Raw genomic sequence first — 15,091 nt, 5'->3', positions numbered from 1 at the left:
TTTCAACTTTACTGTTGCTATATAATTTTGTTGTTGGCACTTTCTTCCATGACTTGGATAGACGTGGTTTCTTCCTTTTCGGTTTGACTTTCTCCATTTCTTCCTCTTCCTCACTGGCGCTTGTCGCCGTCTGGTTGCCTCGGAGCGAGGCGTACATGGCTTTAAGGATGTCCTGTGCTTCCCGCCAGTGCATACCATCGTCATCCTAAAAAACAAATCAATGGTCAAAGGTCAATGGATGCTCATAGTGTACATTATATTCGCCTTTTAATATAATGATAAATTTACATTGGTTTTGCAAATATCTTCAAAGCTAACAGCTTCGTAATAAATGAGCACCAACACCAAATCTATATTAAGCTTTTCTGAAAAATAAGTATTTTAGTTATTTGTTAATTTGAATTTTGTTTTTTAATCCGTAAGAAATAAATATATATGAAATGTTATTAAAATAATTAATAATTTCATGAATTTGTTGTTTTGTTTCACAATGTGAATTGATGTATATTTTTACCCTGATGTGTTTGCGTTTAATGTTACACATTGTTTTTGGTTTTGAAATAATAAATAATAAATAATTTTTTTTTAAATTTATATAAATCACAAACATTTGTTTAACTCAAAAATTATCATGGCTCCATAGACTGAGGGACAGTGGAGAAGGAGGCTGTACAGTACATGTAGCTACCTGTATGAGGTGAGGGACCAACTAAGCAGATGGAGAGTACTGTAAGAGGAGTGATGGAAGTTCTATAACCGATACCCTTCCCATACAAACATGAAACATTTGCATTTGTGCCCATGATACCTCTATACATTATACTTATAGGCACTCATAGGGAAACCTTGACCAAATTTTTAGGAGATGCCTTACTTGAAACAGTGGGATACATGATGTGCTGGTTACAGCTCTATCAATAAAATTATTTGGGATTGAATGACACTTCTACCCAGTGGGATGTGAACATACTCATAATCTCCTGGGTAACAAAGAAGTAGGCCATGCACATAATCATCCATTGATTGTAGCTGCTACAGATCAATATCCGATGCTCTCTCCAGGTGGACTAAAGGTCATAAGAAATTTACATAATTCGCATAAATTTAAATATGCCAAGTTGAGGCACAAATGTTTTAGAAATGCATACATTAATGCAGGTTAACCTCTATTTTCAAAGATGAAAATTGTTTTGAAACAATTGTGACTCATTACAGTTTAATAATAATAGTCAAATACAATTTGCTATAAAAGTCTACGGAGCTTTGAATGTCTTTAGCATGAGCTTCCATATATCAGCCACCTTGAGATTTGAGCCAAATCAGCATGAACTTCTGGCCGCTGATAGAGAACGGTATCATAGAGCACCGTCCCTGCAACCACCAACCCAGTCTACTTATTTCCAATAGCCCCCCACCAGTGTCTGATTGTTTGACTTTATAAGCCTTTGGCCTGCATAGCCTTATGAAAGTCATCGGTGGACCGTATATATTTAAAATCCCCAAGAGTGGGAGTCTTTAACACTAGCAGAGGCACTCACCTTGGTCCAGGGGCAGGGGCCTGAAAAGATTTAATAGGGAAAGCATCAGTAACTCAGCCATTTTATGTACATGTAATTAGATGCTAATTCTGACAATTATAACCTTTAAATTTTTATCCCTCACTTTATTATGCTTTTTATTGTTTTTTCCATGCTCAAGAGGCATGGGTTCTACCTTCCCCACCCCCCACCCACCTTACTCGGCAGTAGTGTATTTATTAGTATTACTTTATCATTATTTTATTAGTTTATATCCCTCACTTTATTGTTTTGTCTAAGGCCCGGAGCACAGTTTCCACCTCCAACACCCCCACCCCCACTTCCAACTAACTTGGCAGTAGTGTACACAAAACAGTAGGTATTATTACTTTACTTACATTATTTTATTAGTTTATTATGTAATCATAGACTGGTTGAACTGAATGAACATTACATTAGATATGGGTTACAAATGTCAGAAACATGAGATTATTGGTTCAGGTTACAATTTTAAGTTTTATGTTGAAGGACAAAATTATTGTAAAATTGAGTCAAGGAAATGATGGGTCATAGTACAGTATTTACTGCATTGTCAAACATCTTTATCATAAGACCAAGCTAAAAAAAAAATAGATTAGGCCAAATAAAAAAAAATACTATTTTCTCGTCTCCTCGCACATTCATTTTCTCTGCCTCCCTAATTTTTGTTTTTTTTTAAATTTCCTTTATTTTACGAAATCTACAAAATCTGGCTAACTCGCATCAGTAAAATTCCTCTCTCGATTGTTCATGGTTGGAGATATACATGGTTTGAATCATGTCTAATGTTTGTTTTATTTGCTTTAAATGTGTCTACTTGCTAAAAGTGAGAAAGTAGTCAGCTGTTTCCCATCGACCATCTTGAATTTGCCATCTCAAAGTAAAAAAAAAAAATGTCATTCTCTTTTTTTTTTTTTATTAAGACAAAAAATTATTAGGAGAAAAACTACTTTTTTTTAACTTGGCCTTCTTTCTTTTCAATAAAAGTAAGGAGGCAGCTTTACTCTTCCAGATCAATTTTATTTATGGCTAGTATCGTGAATCTAATCTAAATGACCCTAAATAGACAAATATGCTACTCCAGTGACTAACAAGAATTGAAATATTAATTTAAATATCAATAAAAAATAATTTAAAAAAAATGTTACAGAAAATATCAAGGCAGCAACAGAGGTAGCAGGCAGACCTAAACAAGAAACTAAATTATTTTTTACATGGCCTTCTGTGTTGTGTTTTCAACTAATTCTACAATCCAAACATGTTTTTATATTGCATTTTCTATAGGTTGTTTTATAATTCTGCTTAACTTTAAAAATACATTCCGTTGAATAATCTCATTACACCTTCAGCTTATCTTTAGCTATAGGCCTACTGGGATGATGTGGGCAAAGTAATGATATCATAAACATAGCAAATAACATGTAAATAATGATGACTCAGAATTTCATAGTGTAGGCTATTTTATAACATTATACATCTACAAATTAATTCATAGCTATGTATTACAGTAGTTGCAGTTCGACTTGATCAGTTGATCTTAACTAAAAACAATTGACAGACAAGACGTATCCAATATCATGTGTTCGCTATTTTCCACCATTTTTTTACACTTTACAAGGCAAAAAAAATTTAAATTTTACATAAAATTTTTTTTTAAAGGAATGAGCACTTTTTTATATGCTTTGAATATAATTATATAAGTAAAATAGAAGGTAGTCTACTGTATTAGCTTTGGTATGGCTTGAGGTGGGGAGCTTGGGCAAGCGTGGAAGACTGGTGTTCATTTGTCATTCCTGATGATGACCTAATAAAGAGTTAAAATATTGAATCCCAGCACGATGGCGTGTGCTTCATTTTTGTAAGTAATTATTCTTTCGTATTTTAAACTAATAATAATAATAATAACAACAATAATATGCCGTTCTTTTGTAGCGCTTCATGCCTTTACAAAGCCTCTAAGCACCTCTAATTAGTGGACTCTCTTGTTGCTGGTGGAATAAAGATATTAAATCTTGGTATGACCGAGATGCAACTTTTGTTTAGGATATGTTCTCTTTGACAGTACACTGAGATACCGTCCCCTTACTCATTTCCAAGAGTGTTCTGCATACTTTAATGTGCACATGGGCCATATTGCACACAGGACCAACGGTTTGGATGTCTCTTCCTAAAGAATTGCATTTACATACGCCCCTCTGCTAAAACTAAAGGCAGAGAAGCGATGGGAGTTGAACCAGGGACCACGAGATCTCCAACATTTCAGCGCCACACGGTGGCTACCACCAGTTTACAGTAGTTGACTGAGCTACGCTTCTTTATGATAGGATAGCACAATGAATGTGGTCTCAACATGTATAATGATTTCAGTATGAGACTACATCTTGAGGCAAGTGCTCTTGCTTGTGTTTTGGTTCCTCTGTCAACAGTGCATGATTGATGGCATTTAGAATACTGTACTTGGCCTACTTCAATAAAAACACTTCCACTTATTCTAATTTTATGTTAGTAGTTAATGGCAACCATTAAGAAAAATAAACTTCCTTCTTATTTTTTATTACCTAGATTTCTAATAGGCCAAATAAAATTAATTTGTAGTTTCACATCCCCGCCTTCATCAAATTTTGGAGCTTCACGCCAATATTTATTATTTGTTGTTTTTCTAAAAAACAATAATATTTCCATAGAAAAATAAAAATTAATGACAATTTTAAAGATTGTTGTCACAGCCTTAAGAAAACGTGAAAACATAAATGGCAGAATTACAAAAATTCATTTGACTTCTTTAATAAATTTATAATTATTATTTAGACTTTTTTATACCTTGTTTAGGCCCAATAAAAAATATTATTAGTTTATCACCCTCGTGCGCATGTCTTTTATTAGTACTGAAAAAAAAAAAATTATTTTTTTTTTATTTATTTATTTTTTTTCATTTATTTTATTAATAGTAGATATTTTTTGCTTTATCTAAATGATGTTTTACTTTGAATATCAACGCATCAGCAAACAACACAGGGGTGATATTTGGCTTTAGCAAAATAAAAAACAAAACAAAAAACCTCCCTCCCTCATCACTTTTCCTGCCCAGATAGGGTGATAAACTAATAATATTTTTTATACGGCCTTAGCTACCCTGTCGCCTACCAATAATGATGATTTTCAATAAAAATTAAATTTTAATTTTGGCCAATTGTGCACCCGCCGCCACGTAAAAATGGAAATGTCAGAAAAAAAACAAAAGTTTTTCTTTATTTTTATTACGCCCACTGCTGAATTGAAATCTCCAAAATGAGATGTATATTTCTTCTTAATTATATAAATTTAAAGCATTAAACTATCCTACTACTACACTGTTTACATTCACAAGTAAAAATTTTATTTTCATTTTCTGCTCCGTCCAGATATGTTTGGCAAAACTATTTGCTAAATAAGAAAACAATTTCATTTTTATTACGCCCTCCTCCTCTGACGATTTAAAAAAAAAAGTTTGCAAAACAAGGTATAACAAAATTCTCGCCTTACCAAGTCTGTTCACCACTAGTATAAAGAAGAGTAAATAGCAAATAGTACATAAATACCCTCACCAAAAAATAATTTCAAATCTGGACATGAAACTATCAATTAATTTTATTTGGCTTATAGTTTTAGGTCTGTATACCTGGTAGTCAAGAACCTAATCATATCCTTGTAACATAAATAGACACTTACACAATCACTACCCAGTTTCAAAAGATTACTATACTATTAAAGACTTAAACAATCACTTTTGTCTTTATTCTCTACAACAGGTGTTCTATGGGACTTTAATGCTGCTGTTGTTTTCAACTTAACACCTTTTACTGTCTGTAGTACTTTGTAGGGTAGTGAACAATGCATTGTTGAAAGCAAACCTAAAATAAACACTGAAGTGAAACAAACTTTTCTTTTAATCACACAGAATTCCTGTGGTTTAATGCAGTACCAACATGAAGGTATTTCAATGCTAAATAATAAACATATTTACTGTACTGTTTATTCCTTGTATGAACTAAATACTAGTAATTCTATGAAAGTAATGTTGTTCTGATTCTTACCAGGAATAGACCTGTATAAATAAACATTTATAATGTTTCCTCATTTTAATAATTGTATTACAGTATGTGAAGTGGTTGAACCGATGAAAATCTGGAATGCGCTATACAAATTTTAAATATTAATTACTATCATTACTAGGCGGCCTTTGGCGAAACTGTGAGGTACTGGGGCGGGTCCAGATTATTTGCAGGATGAATGAATTAAGTTTTGATGAAAGAATGAATGAAATAGGTTTAAATCACTTGGGGAACCGTCTTTTGTCTTGTCACCCTCCCATCTTTTGAGCAATTTAAAAGCCAGCTGGCTTCCAGTTGATCTTAGGGATGAACTTTCTTGCAATATCTATTCTTTTATTAGAAAACTTAAGGGACATTTTAAGCCCTAAATTTTCAACTTTGTAAAAAAATTGATGATTATTTTACTGCAAGCCCTATATTTTAATCTAAATTGTACATAGCTTGATATTAATTCTGATTGGGTTTTTTTTGTTTTTTTGAAAATCTTCTATTTTTGTATTTTAATGTAACCGTACTGTGTGGAGAGAGAGCCCCTTGACAGCAGACATCTGTTTTGCTTTTGGGCAATCCAACCAGGCAGTCATGGTTGTTCCTTTATGTTTGTAATTTTTTGTGTATACTGGAAAAATAACTGATATGATATGATAACATAAATATTAGCCTGAACATTAACTCATGAATGACCCTCCCCCACCTAAAGAAGAAAAAAGCTGCTGACTATTTAGACATTTTTGCCAGCTAAAAGCACTCTACATGGGTGGATCCACAGATGTCCTAAAGTCGGCTGAATGTGAAACAGGTCGAGTTAACTCTATCCAAGGGTTCCGGAGGCTTTCCCCCAGGAAATTTTTGTTCTCTAGACGCCCGAATATAATCTCTGAGGCATTATGGGCGATAGATTATTTCATTTTTTTTTCCTACTTTTCGAAAGGGGACCGGTGGCCGACTGTAGATGAAGACAATCACGTGCCAATCATAAATGAATTGTTTTTTCATCCTGAAAATGACATAATTAATGTCGAAATATTGAATCCCGACACGATGGCATGCATTTCGATACTTGGAGTGTGTATTATACTATCTTATCTGAGATTAATCGGTGAACCTTTCGGTTTTTGTTTTAATCAGTTTGATAAATATAGTCCATTAGGCCTAAAGTGGATTATGAAATTGATATTTTTAAAACAATTGTTCATTTAAACTGGAAGTCAATTATTTCAAGAGTGCACTCATTTTGCTGTCTCATCTAAAATCAAACACTAGCTGAGCAGCCTTTAGACCGGATGATGTTAAGGCCAAATCAGACAGCGTTGTACGACGCAGCCCGATGCGATTTGTTTTTGCGTTTGAGACTGCATTAGTTAAACACACAGACGCAATGGTTTGTGTTAGGGACAGACATGTCATAAAATATTAAACATGTTTAATAATTCTCACGACGGCTTAAAGACTGTCCCCGAACCAGAGCATTACAGTACCCTCAGAATCGATAATACAATGCTTTCTGGTAAATCATGTATGAAAAAAAAATCAATAAAAACATTCTATTCTATGATCCAAGATATTACAGGATCCAATGAATTTCTATTCATTTAATTCTTTTCTGTTTAATAAAACTTGAGAATTGCTTTATCTTTCTTAAACAATGAATGAGTTTTATGCATATTTTCGTCTACTATAAAGTTTACTGTACATTTCCTTTCATTGTACAAAGTACAGATTTTACAACTCGTCTTGTTTGAATGAATTAAATACTGCTAGTTAAGTTTACAAATTTGAAGGTGGTAAGGTATTCAAATATTCACAAGCAGATACTATCTTAAAAAGAATCTAAGTATGAAATATAATGTACAAGAACTGCTAGAGTTCTCCATGTTCTGTTTAGGATTTAATATGGTATAAAAAATTCATTTTTAGGGAAAACATTTGCTAATATATCAGGATTCAACCCCTCGGAATACATATGGATGCACTACCAACTGAACTATACAAAATTAGTAATCCCCCATGTACCGTATTCAGAGTTCATTTTGCTTTTGTTGAAAAAATACCCCATAAAGAGCAACATAATATCTATTAAATTTATGTATGCGCCATCATTCGTTGGTTGCAGTTGGCCTTGGAGTTGCAGTTCAACTAAAATATGTTGTAAACATTAACCCTTAAGTGCAACATTTTATTTATAATTTACATGAATATATATGATGGGAATTACAGTAGGGTCAAAGTTCAATATAAATGTGTTGTGAACATTAGTTAATCACAAGACTCCAGGCCTACAGTAATTCATGACTGACTGCTGAGCACACATTTTTATATCAGCAGCATCCACCATTTGGAGGGATCTTAGTACGTAATACAAGTTTTACTACTGCAACCCTTCAGGCTTGTATTCAGTGTTGGCTCCAAAAATTTGCAGACAGGGGGTCCAATATGTCCAACAGGGGGAATACAAAACAAGAGACTTATTACAGCTTCAGTCAGTGCCCCGAAATTTAATTCCTAGTAAGGTTCATGAGGCAAGTTTTTATGGTTTAGTATAGCCCAAAATTCTGCTTGAATGGGCGATATGAATGAAATAAAAAAAACTATCTATGTGGTGTACCATATGTATTATTATTATATAAAAAAGTGCTTTAATATAAGTGAGCTCACAGGTCAGAATGCCGATCTCCCTTTTCTGGCATGTTTATTTAGAATAATGTAAGAATTTACAATGAAAACTATTAAAATCATTCAAATTAAGTTACTTATTTTGTTTTAAGTAACAACAAATAAAATATAAAACTAATAATAAAGGTTTTCTTTGTGAATGTGTAGTAGATTATCAGGTTACAAGAGGGTAGAGTCTGTGGCAAAGGAAACGATGAAATTCAACTGACCGTGAAAAATTAATCTGGACAATTATGACCGACACTAAATACACAGATGCATATATGATAAGAGACATGAACTACACGATGACACTTTGGCAGACATATTCCGCAATTAAACATTGATCTTCAAATGTATGTTTTTATAGCAGCAGTGTTAAACCTGCATTGCAGTGAATTAGCAAAGCAGGTTGTTGTTATAACACTGCATTGGATGTCAAACAATTGGTTTACGCTTTATTTAACACAAATGTAAAGCCTTTAAAATTCTTCCTCTCGTGTCAATATATTATGTGCCTTGCTTTCCTTTTAAACGCGACAAGTGTAACATTTACAATGTACATTACTTGTCCCTAATCATTATTAGTCTTTCTTTACCCTAAAAAAATATCTAACATTCAATTCATCTAAGGCCAAAGCAAAGCTAATATAATACTAGCGTAAATGATCCGATAAGTGCCTTCTCTAACAAGCGCTTCTCATGACTGAATGTCTTCCTCAAATTAACGTCTCAAAGAAATGCCAACTCTTAAATAAGTGCCGCTCTCAAATAAGCATTGTACCAAACATTAATTGATACTAAGTCTCAAACAAGTACTGCAGTATTCATTATACACGTAACAGCGTTTAATCAAGAGTATTTACAGGTATCACGACATGCCTAAATCTTTTGTATATTGAGAAACTACCCTGCCAACAATAGAGTTATGACGATGTTGCAGTTTGGGTGATAAAAACATTATTTTGTAGAACCATATGTACATACTTACAACCTAATTTCACAACCTCACAACGTTTGAAAGTTCTGACAATGTTGTGTGAACATTATTTTGTGACATACCTAACCACAACATTTGCGAACGTTATAAGAACTCTTTGTGTTTGCTAGGAATTCTAGCAGCCTATAATTTATTCCAAGCAGAAAGGCATAGGTACAACACACAGTATGATTCCACTAACAAATATGTAAGAAGTGTCGCTCTTGAATGCGCCGCACTCAAGCCTTAAAAATTGTATTAAGCGCTCAGCAATTATCTATATCAGGGTTGTAGCTGTAGAAAACTAAGGGTGGGTGAACTTTAAACAATAAGAGTTAATTTTAAGGATGAGAAAGTGTGTCAATATTAATAAGTGGGTGGAAGTCCATGAAATTACCTTGACTGGCAACTTCAAGGCTGGGTGGCCCTGCAAAACCCTACTACCAAACAAAATCACTGTATGTATTATAAAATGATTATAAAGCGTGGTGAAGACAGTAATGATGAATATGATGATGATGATAGTGATGACTATATTACATGATTATGACAAATATGATGATGATGACTGTCATGATGAAAGACACACTGTTAGCCTTGTCCTGAATACACTTCTTTGTGAGTTCATGGATTCCTTTTAGTTTCCTATTTTAAGGATGTAAACCTTGTTTGATTCCATTCTCTAATTTTAGCAAGACACATGCTGCTAAATGTTTTAAAAAGTAATAAGTATAAAATGATGGTGATAACAAAGAAATAAAAAAAAAATACATTAAATTAAAGGATTAATAAACAAAACAATAAAAAATAAATATCAAAAGGAAAAGAAAATACATGGTTAAAATGCAATAATGAAGTTTCCTCTGAATTCTGTTCGTCAACAAAAATAATGGTGAAAGGGAATCAAAATTTATTCCTAGACTAATCCAGCATCAAATAAGCCAATTAGTAAATATAGGTCTATAGAGAGTTGCCTTGACCTTTTGTGACTGATTTAAAACTAAGTTAGTTAAGATTGACATTGACTCGACATTGACTTCAAAAGTGCTTTTCATTATCAAACAGACAGATCCCTTCTGAGGTCTTTTTAATACTTTTTACTATAAATTTAGGGGTTTTTACCCCCTGTCAAGATAGTCTGTTATATTTCAATAAGTACTGTAGGCCTACTGATTTCTTTAAATATAGGCATAAAGAGTGAATCAAACCATTGTGGTATAAAATAGATTTTACACCGCCATGATCAAAAATGAGCATTGGTTTTACATCAAAGAATTCCCAAATTCATAACGTAAATCTTAGTGATGTAGACATTCATTTCACCAGGCTAGATTAGAATCCGCAGACTTTGTATTTTAGCTTATCTGCCGTCAAAACAACTCCTATAGTAGTGTAGTACAATAAACTTACATTAGTTAAATGAAATGATGTAGTAAAAACAATATTCAACCTGACCTTGCCCTTACATATATAGTATGACATATAAAGGCACACTTTAACTTTGAACAAAAGGTGTAGCCATGTTAGTCTGCTTTTAGAACAATATAAATATGAACTTTCTAATTTTCAGAGAGGGGTTCGTCCAAATTGTTGAAAAAAACATTTCTGGATCCACCAATGAATACATTAACTTTTTATTTTCTACATTATAATAATAAAGGAAAATATCAACGGTCCTATTTTTATATTTATAATCCATTGACAGGCTTTCCAATTATCTATAGCAAAATGTGATAAGTTGATTTCAAGTAATGGTTGATCATGATTAAATAAAGGATTGTCTTTCAGCACCATGTGTTTTTAATGTACATACATGGCTAAACCATGTATGTGGTTAAACCATGGTTAAGCAGGAGTCACTGGCTGGCCAATGAATTAGGATATAAGCCTACCCTTTAAAAATTTCTCTAGAAGAAATTTTAATGCTTTTATTAAAATATGTTACAGTACAGGCCTATTATTTATTAATACTTTTAATTCTAATGAAATTTAGTAATTACAGGATTAAAATCATTCATAAGAATTAATATTAAAGGCTAACCTAATTCTAAGATTGAATTTCTAAGGAGCATGCTAGTTCAAAGTTGATCTATATTGATGTTTATTATTGGACCATGGATATAATGTTCATGTAGTCATTATAAGCATAATGAATTATGATTAAAATAATTCATAAAAATTAATTGAAATTTGCATTAATAATAATATTGTAGTGTGTGCAGCTAATTTTACTCGCTTGACTGAATTCCAAGAATTTATAGGAATAACAATGTGTATGACACCATTAACTAAGTACATTCAATATGTAGTTAAACATGGAGGAGTGTTTGTATGATATGAATGTGTAAAATCGGTCAACTATGCAAACTAACAATGACGGCCTACAATGGTTTATCAAAAATAGATGAATACCATTGTAATCAACTGTGTGATAGATACACAGCAAACATATTAGTATATCGTACCATAGAAAAAATTGAATTTTTGAATGATCGTAAACAGTACGATGTAGTTAGCAATGTACCGTACTGGAAGTCTCTGCTTTTAGCACTGCTTTGGCTTGGTATATTGACACACCTAATATAATTCAATATTTCAGAGCTCAATTCTATATAGTAACTAGTACAGGGTTTTCAACTATTATAATACCAGTATGCAAGGTTGCAAAGCAGGCTATGTGTATGGTCTAAAGGAGGGAGGGTGGAGGTGGGGGGGGGGAGGGATCCAACAAGAAAAAATGTAATGTACTATGAAATAATAGCAATAATAGGCAGCCCAGGGGCTGTAACTGGAAGTAAATTATGTTACAGTATGCTTGCAATTTTTTAATAGCAGGGCAGACAACATAAACTTACTGTAGCTAACAGTTCAGTATAAAAAGCCTACAATTTGTCTCACAATTATTAAAACTTGTTCTGAGTTCAATTCAAATTTCAATATTTGAACTATATGCTTCTTTTTATATTTAAGTATGACATTATCTTTCAATTGAGAAAAATAACTTGGCAAAAATTGTCCATCCCAAATCACATGCTGTTTCTTTTGCATACACGTAGACCTTTGGCGGTAAACCGGTAAACCCTTTTACGTTCTAATAAAGTTACACTTAACAGTATACAAAACATTTTTTGTAGAACCACAACTTACATATTTCATAACTAAATAACATTGCAACATTGCTATATTAATTCTGACCAACCTACACATTCACAAAAATTTAATGAGTTCTGAGAATTAAGAATTTTCAAAGTAAAACGGATGCCTACAAAACTGAATTGATTCGTTTTGAGTTGTCTCATTTAAAATGTATCATTAATTTGATTCTTTAAATTAAGTGATTAAAAAAATTGGTAAAATTTGAAGTATTTTTTCTAGAATTTCTTGCAGATAACTATTTGCCTTTACAAAGCAATACAAAATTAGTAAATGTTAATATATAAAATGTAAAAAAATAAATACAAAACATTTTTTTAAATGGTATGACTATTATTCTTTATGATAGTGTTATTATTTATTATAAAACAGTTACCTGTACTGATTAACATTCAATCAAACTATGGTTACAAGAACATTACTATTGAAATAAATCAAAATCATAAAGATTTATTAGAAATGTGTGTAGTCTCTTCATTGAAAATGATTTACAGGGTATTGAGATTGTACTGAAGTAATCGATGAGCAGTAACAACAGATGTATGGTACAGTACTGGCATTGCTCAGAAAACCACGACTGCAAAGAATGTTTATTGTTTGATAGATGGTAACATTACTCAGATACATGCCAAGGAAATACATGGGAAAAGATTTTTATGCTAGCATTGCTCAGAAAACCAACAATACAAAGGATGTAATGAAAACAGACAGACAACATTGCTGAGACAACCAACAAGACAAACTAAGCAACAAAATGGTCAATAGACAGTGACACTGCTCTGAAAACCCACCACACTGTAATAGAATACAGATAAGGTGCTTTTAATACATTATTTGTAAGAGAAAATCCTATTGATGGGAAATGAACCCAGGGCCTGGAACGAAAATGTTTTAACAAGCTAATAGTCACAAGGACAGTAATTTTTCTCAGAAAACCAAATTGACAAAGAAAGGAAATAAGATGATGTTGGTAGATAGTAATACTGTTTAAAAAACCACAAAGAGTAGAAACCAAGGCAGAGGAATGGACATAAATGATTTTTCTTTTTTCAAAATAAAGCCTTGAATTATTAAAAGAGTACTTAAAAGTGAATACAATTATATAGACAAAACACAGTGTGAATGACATTAGCATCAACATGATAGTGACTTTGTTATGGGATACACCACTACTGGTGGTAAATAAAGATGATAATCAATTTTTGAGAAAGACCTTTGAACCCAACACTTTCTGATTACCGTTTGGATACTCCGCCAACTTAGCTATGACTGCCAAGTGGTTCTCGGGTTTTCCTATAATCAGGACACGATGTTTTTTCTCAGGGTATTGCGTAACACACAATGAATATTATAAAAGTACATGGTAGTAACTTTATTAGCATTGTCATTGCAGTAATATTCAAATGGCTCCAATTATTTAAAAAATTAAGCAGAGGGCACAAAACTATCCATCCCTATAATTGCTATGATGTATTCTGGTGATCACATTTCCATGTCTGTCAGTCACTGGTTAAAATACTTATTTCGAGAGGAAGCCATCACTCACACACATGAACAATATCATTCTTCTTAAGAAAACAGTGTGCTCAGTTTACAAAATATACATTATCATGCACCCTCACATTCTGACATGTAAAGAAGAGTTATTATCAATCAGAACTAAAGTTACTAATGAGAACAGACAAGAAACACAAAGAACACATTTAAAGATATAATACTGTCTGAGAAAAGAATAAAACAATTGAATGCATTGTACAAATGAATGAGCATTTGATAGGAGAAAGGTGCTGTAGGCTTGATTTGCTAAGGCTATCAATTACCTTTATATTATGGTTCTCTACAGCTATTACTCAATATTGTGTTACAATGTTACATTGGTTAGGTTCACACTAGAACCCTAGTATCCAGATTGAGAGCTAACTGTTAAGCACTAACTGTTAGCAGCCGTGTGAGAATACCTGATTGGTTAGTGCTAACTGTTCCAGGATCTGGATACGGTTAGAGCGTTATCGGTTAGCAAGTTGAGTGCATTTCTATCATTAACCAATAAAATGCACACATTTTCCATTTCCACATTTCCTATTCGCCAGTGATCCCACCGTCATCTTCTTAAGGACGTAAGGATGTTTTATTTATCTGGATCCCTTAGCTGGTGTGTGGGTGTGTGTGTGTGTACATAGCCATTGTTGATGTAGGTCTGTATGAAAAATGGTTTTACCATTGTCATCATATCACTTGTGCTCATTGCGCTCAGGTCAATTATTTGTATTGTTATTAAGCTCTGTAGTGCCCAAAGTTTGATTTTACTTCAATTATTCCAAATAAAATTAATTAGGTAAAAAAAAAATTAATTGTTATTGTCTCACGTCCAGGAATTTATTTCCATGTTTTACTTTCTATATGAAATAAAGACAATGATTTAGATTCTACAAATATAGACTACTCAAAATTACAGCCGATAAACACTTAACAAGTTAACTAACTAGATGCAACAGTAAATATTTTTGCTTGCTCAGAATTTACGTTTGAGTTAACAATTCACAAAGTAAAGTAGATGGTACAACATGCAGATTACAGAATTTAACACTGACATGGTTTACAATTACACAAGGTTCACAACATTTATTAAGTTCACTCAAAATTACAGCACTAGAGTAGAG

This window comes from Anneissia japonica, unplaced genomic scaffold, assembly GCF_011630105.1.
Source record: "Anneissia japonica isolate Jap-2015-1 unplaced genomic scaffold, ASM1163010v1 scaffold2834_len698180_cov181, whole genome shotgun sequence".
NCBI lineage: Eukaryota > Metazoa > Echinodermata > Crinoidea > Comatulida > Comatulidae > Anneissia > Anneissia japonica.
The sequence above is the reverse complement of the archived record's forward strand: the minus strand, read 5'-3'. Positions refer to the sequence as shown.